Source organism: Cynocephalus volans, chromosome 3 (genome assembly GCF_027409185.1).
Source record: "Cynocephalus volans isolate mCynVol1 chromosome 3, mCynVol1.pri, whole genome shotgun sequence".
NCBI classification, from domain to species: Eukaryota; Metazoa; Chordata; class Mammalia; order Dermoptera; family Cynocephalidae; genus Cynocephalus; species Cynocephalus volans.
In genome coordinates this window covers 22,095,480-22,108,849 of record NC_084462.1, presented here as the reverse complement: position 1 = coordinate 22,108,849, position 13,370 = coordinate 22,095,480, and the positions used below count along the sequence as shown (strand labels likewise).

Sequence of the window (13,370 nt, the reverse complement as noted above, 5' to 3'; positions counted from 1 at the left end):
CCCCTTCAGGCCAGGGCTAGGCCAGGACCCACTTCATGTCCTATGTCAGCCTGGTACCTATAAGGCTCAGAACCTCAGGCTTGGTCTCTGCATAGAGCTGATAAGCTCCCTATTGGCACTGCCCACAGAAGGGGACCCTTGCTAGCACTGTGTATCTCTGCCTTGCTTTTTTGTTTTTTTAATTTTTTTGAAATTGAAGTAAAATTTATTTCATTTAAGATAAACTATTTTAAAGTATACAATTCAGTGGGATCTAGTACATTCACAATGCAACCACCACTTCTAACTAGTTCAAAACATTTTCATCAGCCCAAAAGGAAACCACATACCCTCCCTTGTTGTATAACCAAGACCCTTTATAACATGACCCTGAAGAAAATGGCAAAATCCAGTCCCAGTGGGGACTCTTGGTTTACTCAGGGGAGTTTAGTACAAGTTCTCTGTGTAGTGATGGAGGTAGGCACAGAGCTGGGGGGCAGGGGTCGAAAGATTTCCTGAACTAAGAGTTGGCTCTACCCTCCAGGGGTCCACCATCTTCCAGCTGAGATACATGGTGACAGGAGGCAGAGTGTTAGGGGATTCTCTGGTTGAACTTTGAAAGACAGCAAATGGGGGGTGGGTGTGGGGAGAGATAAGGGCACAACCTCAGAGTAGCAAGCTGGCCAATAGGAACAGCTACTGCTGGGCCTCCTGTCCTTGCAGTAGTCAAGGACACACCTTTCCCCTCACAATTACTGCAGCAGAGCTACAGGACGATCCCTGAGGATTTTCCACCCTGAGGTTCTCTGGTCCCCTCATGGACACGTCATGGTACAAAGTTAACACCCATGGGCCTGGGGTCCTTCACCCTTCCTGCAAAGGCCCAGCCAGGTGGTGGTGTTTATCTCCAAGATAAACAGAGAGCTGCCCCTGTGTCTATGACTGGCTGTATTTGCTGACAACGTCACATCCCTCCTGAGCTTCCTGATCGATATGACTCAGGGGTGAGTTGCTGGTCAAGGTGAGTCATGCCTTGACCCACCCTAATAGGAAAGAATGTGGCTCCAGGAGTGACCCAGTCCTTGGAGAAGGCAGCTGGAATGAAACCCTACAGGATGAGATGTAGCTACTGACATAAAGATTGCCAATTGAGGGGTGTCTCAGACCCCCCAACCCTTACTCAGCACCTTGCTGTAAATTTTGTCAGTGCCACAAGGGCAAAGTTCACAGTATCTCATTCCCGTTTTGCAAATGAGAAAAAAAATATGCTCCATGTGGGAAGTGTCTTGCCAAGAACACACAGCAACAAAAGAATTTGCTTACTATCTGGTAGCAGGGGTAAAAGGATCAGCCCAGGAGCAATGATTTCAAAAGACAGAGAGGGGGACGGATATCTCATGAGAGAGGTGGGCAGAGCCAGGATGTAAAAAATCTATCAGGTTACCGAATCTCAAGTGTGGACCCAAATTTCAGCAGCATGTCCCAGGGCTTCCATCAAAGCAGCCTTCTCCAAATGGTGGCCCAGGGGCAGTTTTCTTCCCCCCTTGTCACGAGGACCACTATGGCTCCTATACTTTTCTACCGTTGTGACAAATGGGCCAGTAAAAATAAATCAGAAGTTTCACTCTATAAAAAAAAAATTCACTAAACTAGAAATGCGTCTGCACAGTAGTTGCACAATCTGTGAGGGCATGGAAATTACACATGACTTGACCAACCAGGCTGGGAGCCTGGAGGTAGGGTGAAAGAGCAAACCAGCAAATCTCTGCAGGAGCTGCAATCTCTGTTGACAGCAGAGATCAAAGGCAGCCTCCAAGGAGAAAGGAGGGAGCAGCAGCCCGTGACCTTCCCTCTGCCTCCACTCAGGCAGCCTCCACTGGGCCCTGGATCCTCCACCCTCACTCTTGCTCATTCCTTGGAGGAGTCTGGTGGGGAAGCACACCTGGCAGCCCTGTGGCCACGTCTCTTGAGAAATGCCCTAAGGGAAAGAAAGCATGGCCTCTCACCACCCCCTCAGGGTCATCTGGAGCACTTCCCATCCCCACTCCTATGGACCAGGGCAAGGACGCCTGGGGACAAGACGTGACTTGCTCCAAGTCACAGGGGCTGGCCATTATCACTGAGACAGAAACTACATTCACCAGACCTATTGTTTTCTCACTATGTTGAGCACACTGTCCTTGTATACCCTACCCCACTTGAGTCCCCTGTCACCAAGTCACCATCGGAACCGGCCTGGCAGTCTAGGGCTACTCCAGATTGTGTAAGTGAGTTTTTGTTGCAACTGATGTCAGAGGTACACTGGCCTGGAAACATGGCAAGGCACAAATGCTGCTCCTTTGTCCCAGCTGCCACACCTACATGGAGGAAGAATCCATTAGATTCTAGACTCCGGAGTCTACTTAAAAAGCAAACAGCTGGCTCAGTCAGAGTCGGGGGAGAGGCAGACACCCAAATAGTTTGACTGTTTAGTGTCAAATATCCAAATGTTTCAGAACCAAAGAAGCTTTAAATGACATTTTGTGCCATGAGTAAACAGCCAAGATCTCATGTCCTTTTGCATTCAGAAGACAGCTGCTGCTATAAAAGAAATCTTCCAAGAATTATGAACTCAATTACAGGTCCAGAGATGTATCATCATTTTAGCTAATAATAATGCATGAATATCTTCCTATTCAAGAACCTCTGAAGATATCATCATTGTTGTTTTGTGGGAAGTCTTGCAGTAACATGAGTGACTCAAAAGCAAAGCATATGACTTATCTTTAAAAGGATCGTATTAGCCAGCACCGAAAAATGATTCCAAAATATATTTCTTGGAAAAGTGGGTGTAAAATAACGTCCTTCATTTAAAGTGAAATGAAAGAGCTTTGGAAAGTGATCTAAGGATGTAAACTCACAGACAATAGGGGATTTTCAGGAGAGCCCCAATTTTAATAACATCTCCCCCTGTGGATTCCATTACCATACTTGAATTTGGCAGTCCACAGGTCTTTTGTTTTATCCCCCAAATATGGTCATCCCCCAAATGAAGGACTTTTAAATGTAGTAAAAGTTTCAAGAACTTTCTCGCCCTTTGGAATGTTTGTTTGAAGATTCATTGGATTTGTATATGTTGAATTCAACACCGTCTTAAACTCTTCTGTTGGGAAAATAGAATAATTTAATCAGGCCCTCTCACCTTAGGTCCAGCCGGGGGTGCTGCAGTGCATTCTTCATAAGTAAGTTGTGTGTGGGTGGAGTTAGTATGCATGCATGGCGCCACCACTTGGCTGGCATCTAGTGCCTCGGGTGTCTGCCACGCACAGCCATGCTCTCGAACCTACGGCTTCCAAGAACCTTTTTGCCAGTTACCTAGCTCATAGACCTGCGTGTGAGGGGTCTGGTGATCCAGCTGGCGTGTGAAGGGTTTGTGACCCATTCTGTGAATGGACTTGAGTGGTCTGTGAGCTGAGACCTGGCCCTCGCTCGACAATTGGCATAGTCAGCAGGATTACGGACAGGTAAAAGAGCACGACATCTTCCAAATTTTAAGAACAATATGGGTCACTTAGGAATGCTTTCAGCTGCAGAGAGCAGAAAATTCAGAACTCACTGGTGCTGTGGGAGTCTCAGGCTCTCTCCACTCAGCCAATCTCAGCTTGTGGATGTTCGGTCTTGCGTGTGGCTTTGGGCTTGCAACATGGCAGCTACTTCTTGTATGAACATCACATCTGCTTTTAGGAGGCCAAGGAAAAGGCTGCCTGAACCCCAACTATTTCACTTCCTAGCCTTCTCAGTTTACTTTGTCTCTTTGAGCAGAATGTGTCTATTTTACCACTCCTAACTGCAAGGAAACCAGAAAATCACATTTTTTACCTCACTAGCCCTTATAGTCAAAAAAAGGATGATGTATCTGCCCTTATATGCCTGCTTATTGCCTTACCAAGGCTATACCAACTATAGATTTTAAATTTCTCTAAATATAACAAACAATGCATAGAATGCATTCTTTTATTGGTGAGTGCCTCTTAGTAATGAGTATTAAAATAGGAAAGCTCTTTCCGCCATGAATTTGTGACTCCTGTTTCTGAGTCCACAGTACTTCCTGATATTATGGCCAAACTCATGCTAAAACTTTTATAGTGATCAGATACTGATGGGATGTTACAATGGGCTTAATTGGCAAAGTCTGCCTTTCCTACTCAGCAGAGTTTCCATTGATTCTTGCACTTCTCGGTCAAGGTCAATATGTTGGGGACATTTTTAAAGAAACACATAAATTACTACTCAAGGTTTTGCTTAATTATTTATAATTGTGTGCATTTGCCTAATGGAAATTTTCGTTTTATGCTGAATTTCAAGATCCGCGGGGCTCATACATTCCCTTTTAGCGAAATGGTTGCATTCTCTCATCGTTTATTGCACTCATAGATCCACGGAAATTCAAAGTCAGAGTCGAGGCTCAATGATGGACAGAGCAGAAGGTTGCAGAAGTTCTGAGCTGTTCTGGAAACAAATATGCCATAAATTCAGGGTCCAATATTAAAGGGGCAGGTGCGGTAAGGTGGCACCTGGCACATGAACACAAACTCAAACGCTGAAATAAGGTGTGGTGCAGACAAAAAAGATCATCAAAAGCATCCCATGTCGCTGACCTTTGCTCTCCTCAAAGAGAGAATTAAAGTGTTAAAAGACAAATCATCCTTGTGGAAAAGAATGTTCCATTACATTCTACCTCCTTAACATTCCCTGCTGTTCACTTTGGGGAACTGCTTGTCAATCCAGGTATTTTCATTCTGGCTTCACTGCAGTGATAGCAGCAGTAGGGAAGAAATCAGAGTTATTTATTTGGCTCAATAGATTTCTATAAAAGTACTCCAGAGCATCTTTTCCCAAGTCTTCCTTCTTGGAAAAAGTCCCAACTGAAGGTAAAATTGTTCCAGAATTTACTGCACTTGTTTATCAAGGAAAAATACTGGGTACACCGTGCAAAGATCTAAGTCCTACTAAGAGGAAATTTGCAGAAGCGGTCAATATTTGCAGCTTGGTAAATACAAAACAAATTTGCCTAGGAAAGTCTGGAACTTTCTCTGCTGATGCTTTCCCATGGGAAAAATCAAGACAAGGCAAATAAAGATGGGCCAAGCAGATCACCTTCCATATATAGGCCATTTCCCCATGAAGCCAAATCAGTAAGGAGTTTTCAGGACAAGAGACCAGTGTCTCTCCTTTTCTGCCCTTGGAAAAGTAAAGAATGTTCAGGTTATCTTGGCTTTTGGCAAAGCCAAAAGTCTTTCCTCACGGAGGCCAACCTGTACCTAGAGAAAAACATTTCAGAATCAGAGCTGTGGGCAGTTTTTAAAAAATCAGAATTTTAGAACTAAAAGTAACTTGAAGATCAACTACCCTATTTTAAAGATGACAAAACCGAAACCAAGAAGTGAAAAATGCCTTGCCAGATTCTATGTGCTGATAGAAACAAACTGAAACATGATCCCTGGCCTCCCCCTCCAGAACTTACCACATCATACACTGGCTCAAATGTAAACTACAAAGACCCTTTCAGGTTTCTGGTAGAACATACAACCCAGAATTCCTCCAGAGACAAATATTTAAAATTATGGATAAAATGTAACAAAACATTTTAATATACAGCTGAGTTTTTTTTTGTTTGTTTGTTTGTTTGTTTTTAAAAAGATGACCGGTAAGGGGATCTTAACCCTTGACTTGGTGTTGTCAGCACCACGCTCAGCCAGTGAGCAAACCGGCCATCCGTATATGGGATCCGAACCCAGGGCCTTGGTGTTATCAGCACCGCACTCTCCCGAGTGAGCCACGGGCCGGCCCATATACAGCTGAGTTTGCATGAAAAAAAAGAGACATACCAGATACCAGAAACACAAAGGGAAGGAAGCCAAGCACTCAAACAGATAATCTAGGAGCCCATGGGGTGGGAAGGGGGAAAACGGGGTGGGGCGGAGAACTGGAACTAGAAATGGGCCCAAATGTTCATGTTTCTCAAAGGTTATGTGTTTCACCTGTTTAAGGACTCATGGCCAGTGCAAGATAAGAGAGTAGACACTAAGACTCATTTGCATGGGTGGGACCCTCAGAAGACTGCCTGTAAGAGGTGCACTAGAAAATATTTATTTGCGTAGAGGGAGAACAGGGAAACTGAGTTAACTGGGATCTTGAGTAGAAAAGCGCAACGTCCTAAGAGAAATAAACTCACCAAGCCTGCACACAAGGAAGGTGCAGAATCTAAATTTTATGTCATCCTCTGGTGAGCTCTTTGGAGTGCCTGGCAAAAACAAAGGCAAAACTTTTCCAGAGGAATACTTTACAGCCAGGCCACACAGGATTCTTACAGACAAAATGGGTCCCCAACTGAAGATGACCTCCTAATAAAAACATTACCAAAACAGGGCTAGCCAGTTAGCTCAGTTGGGTAGAGCATGGTGTTGTAACATCAAAGTCAAGGGTTTGGATCCCTGTACAGGTCAGCCACCACAAAAAAAAAAAAAAAATTACCAAAACAAATAAGGAAATGATCTACCATGATAGAGAATCAGCAGACACAATCACAGCTGAATGAGAATAAAAATGACCAAATCAAACAAAAGAAAACAAAAAAACACACAGAGCTATCTGGTAGAGACTATAAAATAATATTGTAAACGATGAAGAGATGAAGAAATAGAAGCCATACAGAAATAACACTCCAAAAAAGAAATTGAGAGACCTGCAAGTAAAAAGATTGAATTACTAATTTTAAAACTTCCCACAAAGCAAAGCTCAGGCCCAGAGTGCTTCCCTGGTGAATTCTATCAAATATTTAAAGAAAGTAAATACTAATTCTTTTTAAACTCTTACAAGAAATAGAAGACGAGGGAAAGTTTAGGCAGTTCCTAAAAATGTTAAATATAGAATGGCTATATGAACCAGCAAATCTACTCCTAGGTATACACCCTAGGTATACACCTAAGAGAAATGAAAACATCAGTCCACTCACAAACTTATACATAAGTGTTCACAGCAGTATTATTCATAATAGCCAAAAGTGAAAACAACCCAAATGTCCATCAATAGATGAGTGGATAAACAAAAGTGGTATATCCACACAATGGAATATTATTCAACAATCAAAAGGAATGAGTGCCTGGGTGGTCATCCTTCCTCCAGGCTGTCCAGGACATCCCTCCGGTTTGGAAACCCCAAATCCTTCAATGTTTGCCCTGTTCCCTAGTCAACCTGTGGCTACCTGAGAGCCCACCACTAGAAACAGCTTCCACTTGGTTGTAAAAGACCCCATTTTCATTCAGGCAGCAATCAGTTCTTGTTGGATTAAGCTGTTTCAGGAAATCAAGGATCATACATTTTTTTTCCCAGAACAATGCTTTCGTGGTTTTCAATAAGAACCAAGAATGTTTGGTAGTCAGTAGGTCAGAGAGTAACATTGATGACTAGCTCATTAGTGCAAATGCCTCTGCTGGGCTCTGAGGGTGAAGGTACCCAAAGGACAGTAATCACTGGTGTTGATACTATCATGAGCCATCACTTGCAGGAAACCAGCTTCACAAAAGAAGCCTATTGAGAAGTAGTCCAAGACTGCAAGAGGTAAACTTGAAGAATAGGGACCAGATACAGTAAAACCTTTTATGACAGAGGCTGCAGAAAAAACCAAGCACATCCTTGGCTAATTTCAAAAATTAACAGTTCTTGATTGGTGAAAACGTTGTTGGGAAAATAGAATAGTTTGGTCAGGGCCCTCGCCTTGGGTCTGGTTGGGTGTGGTTTTAGCACATCCATTGTAAGCAAATTGTGTGTGTGTGTGTGTGTGTGTGTGTGTGTGTGTGTGTGTGTGTGTGTGTGTGTGTGTGTGTGTGTGTGTGCATATGTGTAGTTAGTGCACATGTGTACCAATGTGTCTTTTCAGTTTTGTTGCTATTCTTGTGTGTGTGAGAGAGAGAGAGAGAGAGAGAGAGAGAGAGAATGTTTTAGTGAAGCAGTTGGGCGGGCATCCGCCTAGCGCAGCCATGCTTTCCAGCCTACGGCTTCTCAGGACCTTTTGGCCAGTTACCTAGCTCATAGACCTGCGGGTAAGGGGTCTGGTGACCCAGCCTGGCATATGAAAGGTTTGGGACCCAGTCTGTGAACAGGCTTGAGGGGTCTGTGGGCTCTAGACCCAGCCGTAGCTTGACAATTGGCCCAGTCAGTGCAAGATTACCAACAAGTAAAAGAGCCCAACAACTAGCGTTGTCATGTGGCTAGACAATTGGCGTCACAAACAGGATTAAGAGCTCTATGGTTGGCGACGTCTACAGGATTCCAGACATTAGCTGTAGCCTAGCCGTAGCCTAGCTGTAGCGCCACAATTGCCGTAGCCAGACATTAGCAGACCACCACAAAGGTGAATCCAGATGTCATGTTTGCTCTCCAGGACCATGAGGATGGTGTGACCCCATATATGACTTTCTTTAAGGATGGTTTAGAAATGGAAAATGGTTAACAAATTTGGCAATTACTTTAGATCTATCACCTGTCATCATAACTAGCTGTTGTTGTATCCATACAACACCAGGACTTAAGACAAATGGGACTGATATCATCTTGAGGATTTCACTTATCTTGACCATATTTATTTGGAGGCATGTTTTTAAGGAAAAAACATGACATGTAGGTGGTCTAAAAATAAAATGTATTTAAACTAAAAAAAAAGGAAAGAGTAATTTGGAGGCTGATTCTGAAAAAAGTCATGCAGAATGCAGCACAGAAAGATAAAGGTGTGAAAAATATAAAAGATAACATTTCTACATTCAGCTCAATTATCATTTGGTAGTGAGAGACTTTTCAACATCTCCAGCTCTGATTTCATCATTACAAACTTAAATGGTTACAAGTAGACATGCAGCTGTCTTTATGCTTTGTACTTATAAATTTCTTCCACTAAACATTCTGGTTCACCTTCCAGAAAGTTCTAGGGCATAGACACAATGCAGCCAAGTTACTTGCTATGGTGTAGCAAGGGTGATCTTTTGTCCAATTCCCAATAAGTTCCTCATTACTATCTAAGACCCTAATCATCAGCATGGCCTTTACTGTCCACATTTCTATCAGCATTCTTGTCACAACCATTTAACCAATCTCTAAAATGTTCCAAATTTTCCTCATCTTTTTGTCTTCTTCTAAGTCCTCCAAACTCCTTCAACCTTTGCCCATTACCCAGTTCTAAAGCCTTTTCCACATTTTCAAGTATCTGTGTAGCAACACTCCACTCCCTGGTATCAATTCTCTGTATTAGTCTGTTTCTGTTGCTTATAACAGAAATACCTGAAACTGGGTAACTTATAAAGAACAGAGATTTATTTGGCTTATGATGCCAGGACAGATTCATCTGGTGTGGGCCTCAGGCTGCTTCTACTCATGGCAGAAAATGGCAGGCCAGCCCATGGGTGCGGGATCACATGGCAAGAGGAAGCAAGAGAGAGAGACAGAGGAGGTGCCAATGTCCCTTAAACAACCAGCTCTTGCAGGAACTAACAGAGCAAGAACTAACTCAATACCCGCCCCCCCTCCCCTCCAGGCATTAATTTATTCTTGAGGGATCTGCCCCCATAATTCAAATTGCTTCTAACACTGCCAAGTTGGGGATCAGATTTTGACATGAGCTTTGGGGTGACAACACATCCAACTGTCCTCTTAACAGTTCTTGAGCACTTACTATGTGCTAGGCACAGAGCAATCTGCAATGAACAAGACAGAAATCATCCTTGCCCTCAAGGTGTTTGCAATCTAATGGTGGCATGGGAGTGGGAAGAGAAGACCATGAAGAAATGAACAAGAAAAAATTAGCTAGTGTATTTGTTTCCTGTAGCTGCAGTAACAAATTACCACATAGTGGCTTAAAACAGCACACAGTTATTCTCTTACAGTTCTGGGCTAGAAGTCCAAAATGAGTCTTACAAGGCTGAAATCAAGGCGGCAGCAGGGCTGGTTCCTTCTGGGAGTTCTAAGGGGAGAATCCATTTCCTTGCCCTGTCCAGCTTCTAGTGCCTGTATTCCTTGGCTTGTAGCCCCTCATCCATCTTCAAAGTACGTCACTTCAATCTCTGCTTCTGCCATCACATCTCCTTCTCCTGACTCCCCCTGTGTCTTTTTTATAAGGACCTTGGGCCCATCCAGATAATCCAGGATAATCTTCCCCACTCTCAAATCACATTTACAGAGCTCCATTTGCCATATAAGGTAACTAACAGTTTCCAAAGATTTGGACTTGGATGTTTTGGGGGAGTCATTATTCATCTTACCATAGCTAGTGATGAGCACTATTAGAATTAAAATGGAATGCTATGATAGAGAGGGCCTATAAAACTATTTCAGGTTGAGTGGTCAGGGAAGGCCTCTGAGGCTGCATCTAGGCTGAAATCCAAATAACAGGAAAGACCTGTGGGGGCAGGGAGGAGAACATTCTAGGCAGAGGAAACAGCTAGTGAAAAACTCTGCAGCAGAAATGAACTTGGCATGTTGGAGTTAATGCTGTTTGCATTGTAAGAAAAGTTACAGAAAGGTAAGTGAGTTTTCTATTCACATTTGCTTTTTCAGAATAAGAAAACTTAAAGCCCCATTCTGTCTCCAGGTGTTTTCTATGGGAATTTGCCCCAAACTACTGTTATCAGTAGGAGCCTCTTTGGTCACAGAACATAGTGGAATTCTTATGGACACCCCTAGAGCACCCACCAAGGCAGGGTGCCCATCAGCAGGCCACACAGTAAGTTCAGAAGAAAACATAACCCCCAAAACAAGAGCTTGTTTTGATTGTGGCTTTCAAAATCTTATAGACATTGTCACCTTCAGTTGCATCTTACAAACTTTCACATAAAAAGGATTTTTGATTATTTAAACTGAAGCAGGAGCTTAAAAAAGGAGACCTCAATTGCCTGCCCCTGGGGAGGCATTGTGTTGATTTATAAAGAGACCAGCTCAGCTCTTCTTTGGCCAGTGTTCTGTGCAGTTGGAGAGCTGCTGCAGGCTTTCCTCAGAACTGGAGGGCTACTGAGCTGCTCCTCACCTTCTCCTGAGTCATTCCTTCCTATTGATTCACCTTCCTTTTCTCTGAGCATCCTGAGGTCTCTGAACAACTAAGACTGTGGATTTTCAAGTTTCCATGAAACAACAAACTTACTTGAAGAGTCTAGTACAAATGGCCTTGTGACTGTATCTCTTGCAGCTTTCATTGCAATCCTCCTTTAAGTCTACCTTCTGCACATGTATTAAAGGATGAGTCTAGCCCAGTTCATTCTGCACATCTACAGCCCCAGCACAGTGCCTGGCACAGAGAAGATAATCAATACTCACTTGTTATTTTGTTCAACAAGGACCTCCCAGGCATCCATGCACCAAGCACTGAGCTGGGGGCTGGACTGCACTGCTCTTAATGTTGGTACAGACCAGTAACTAACCATTCTCAAAGACTTGAGAAGGAGCAGAATGGTCATAACCATGAAAATATTTCCATAAAGAGAGTTAAATACTGCCCAGTATCTGTTTGAAGATTTGCATGCAATTATGAACTTAGTCCTTCAATGAAATTCCAACCTTAGCAATAGAATTGGGCCATCTGAGACACTTGCTGGTTTTATGGTCGTTTGTTAATCTCTATCTTTTCTGGCTCTGAACCACACTACTGAGCTCTGGGGTGTTAAAGGTTAAGCCTCTGCTCTCTTTCCAGCTCCACGGATGACTGCCTGGCAACAGAGGGTGAAATGACCTCATTCATCAGAAGGCACAGAGGGAAGTTCTAAGACAAAAGGTGATCTGAAAAGCTAAGGCAGCAATTTTCAAGTTTAAAATAAAACCAACAAACATGCTTGAAGAGCCTAATATGTAATGGTGGTAATTATAAGGTCATGAATGCATTTCACAGATGGCAAATGAAACCTGGTAGACAAATCTTATGAGCCAAATACTGGAAAATCTGTTAAGGAAGGAGGCATCTGCTTCCATTGCCTGAAACATAGGGCTGATGTGTTATTTCCCCAACATTCAAGAACATATAACCTTTTGGTTTCCAAGCATGAAATGTTTCATAGCTTGCAAAACACGATAAGATTGCCCCAGAGTCCAAGTGGTTGTTTCTGTTCTAAGTCCAGCGGCTTCTCACACTCTTGATGTTCCCATCTGGGCCATACAGTGCCTTCTTTGTGTGCATTTCCTAGTGAACTTGACCACAGGAGCAATTTAGAAGCCTCATATCCTGAAAGCCCATAAAAGATGCAATTGTACCCAACTAGAAGTTTTAAAAAACCAGAAAAAAATTTCCCTCCCTGTTGGGTGGAGGTCTCAGAAGCTAGGCCGTGGTTTCCAATGAGAGGTGGCTGTTCTGGAACCTCAGGGTCTGGGTCATCCCAGCCCTAAGTGCACATTCTGGGAGAGGCCCAGAGATGGCAGCTGCCTCACCCGTGGGCAGGGTTGGGGCTGGGGAGGGGACAGAACAGGTCACCCCAGGAGCCACACACCTGCACAGCCGCTGGAGTGATGAAAGGAAGAGAGACCGCCTCAACACCTCAGCTCACCGCGGTTTTCTGAACCCTATAAAGATTTTGTGAATAGCTCAGTTATATTGCATTGAGTTAAAGGTCGTTCATTCTTACTGCGAAGTTTTAAAATGTACTGCCATTTCGGTAACCAGATCTTGGCATTTATTAATATTTTGATACATCAGGAGTTTCCAAAACTGCAAGAGGCAGCCCCCTTCCTCCACCTATGAAGGCCATGCCCTGAGGTCCCTCAGACTTTTGTGTAGGAGAGTGGGGCAGGTGAGAAGGAGTGAATACAATCGAAAATTGTATTTTTCAATCAGGGAAATCAATACAACTGGGGGATGCGGGTTTTCCTTCCCGAGGTCCACAAAAGGCAGGGATTGAGGGGAGTGCCCGAGGAGGGGCCAGCACTGCGGGGCACAAACAGGCTCTAGGATCGCAGAAGCCTAACGTCCTCGGTCCAGATCCCGCCCACGCAGAACAGCAACGCGAGCTGCGCACTCCCAAAGGGGTCGGCATCTCCGGGAGCTCTGGGCTGGCGGCGAGAGGGCGCGCCGTGGCCGCTCCGCCGCGTCGCCGATCCGCCCCGTCCGCCTCAGGTGGGATGGCCCCGCCCATTTGGCCCGGTTCCCTCAGTCCCGCCCACCTAGGCCACGCCCACCTCGCCACCGCCCCCGGGGCCTCCTCAGGTGGGGCCGCCCCGCCCACCCGGCCTCTCGGCCCCGCCCACTCCCCCCGCGCCTCAGGTGGGGCCCGCCCCGCTCGCCCTGGCGGCGTCTGGCAGCTTCTCCTCAGCACCTCGCGGGCGGCGGCTGCGGGGCTGTAAGTTTTGACATTTTGGCGGCGGAGGCGTGCGCGGGCACTCTCGGG

General features: G+C 44.6%; 1 pseudogene; it reads left to right on the top strand.

Annotated features, from left to right (window-relative positions):
* The first annotated feature begins 450 nt into the window (after positions 1 to 450).
* LOC134372478 (translationally-controlled tumor protein-like) lies at positions 451 to 8,470 on the top strand (annotated as a pseudogene).
* Positions 8,471 to 13,370: the final 4,900 nt, after the last annotated feature.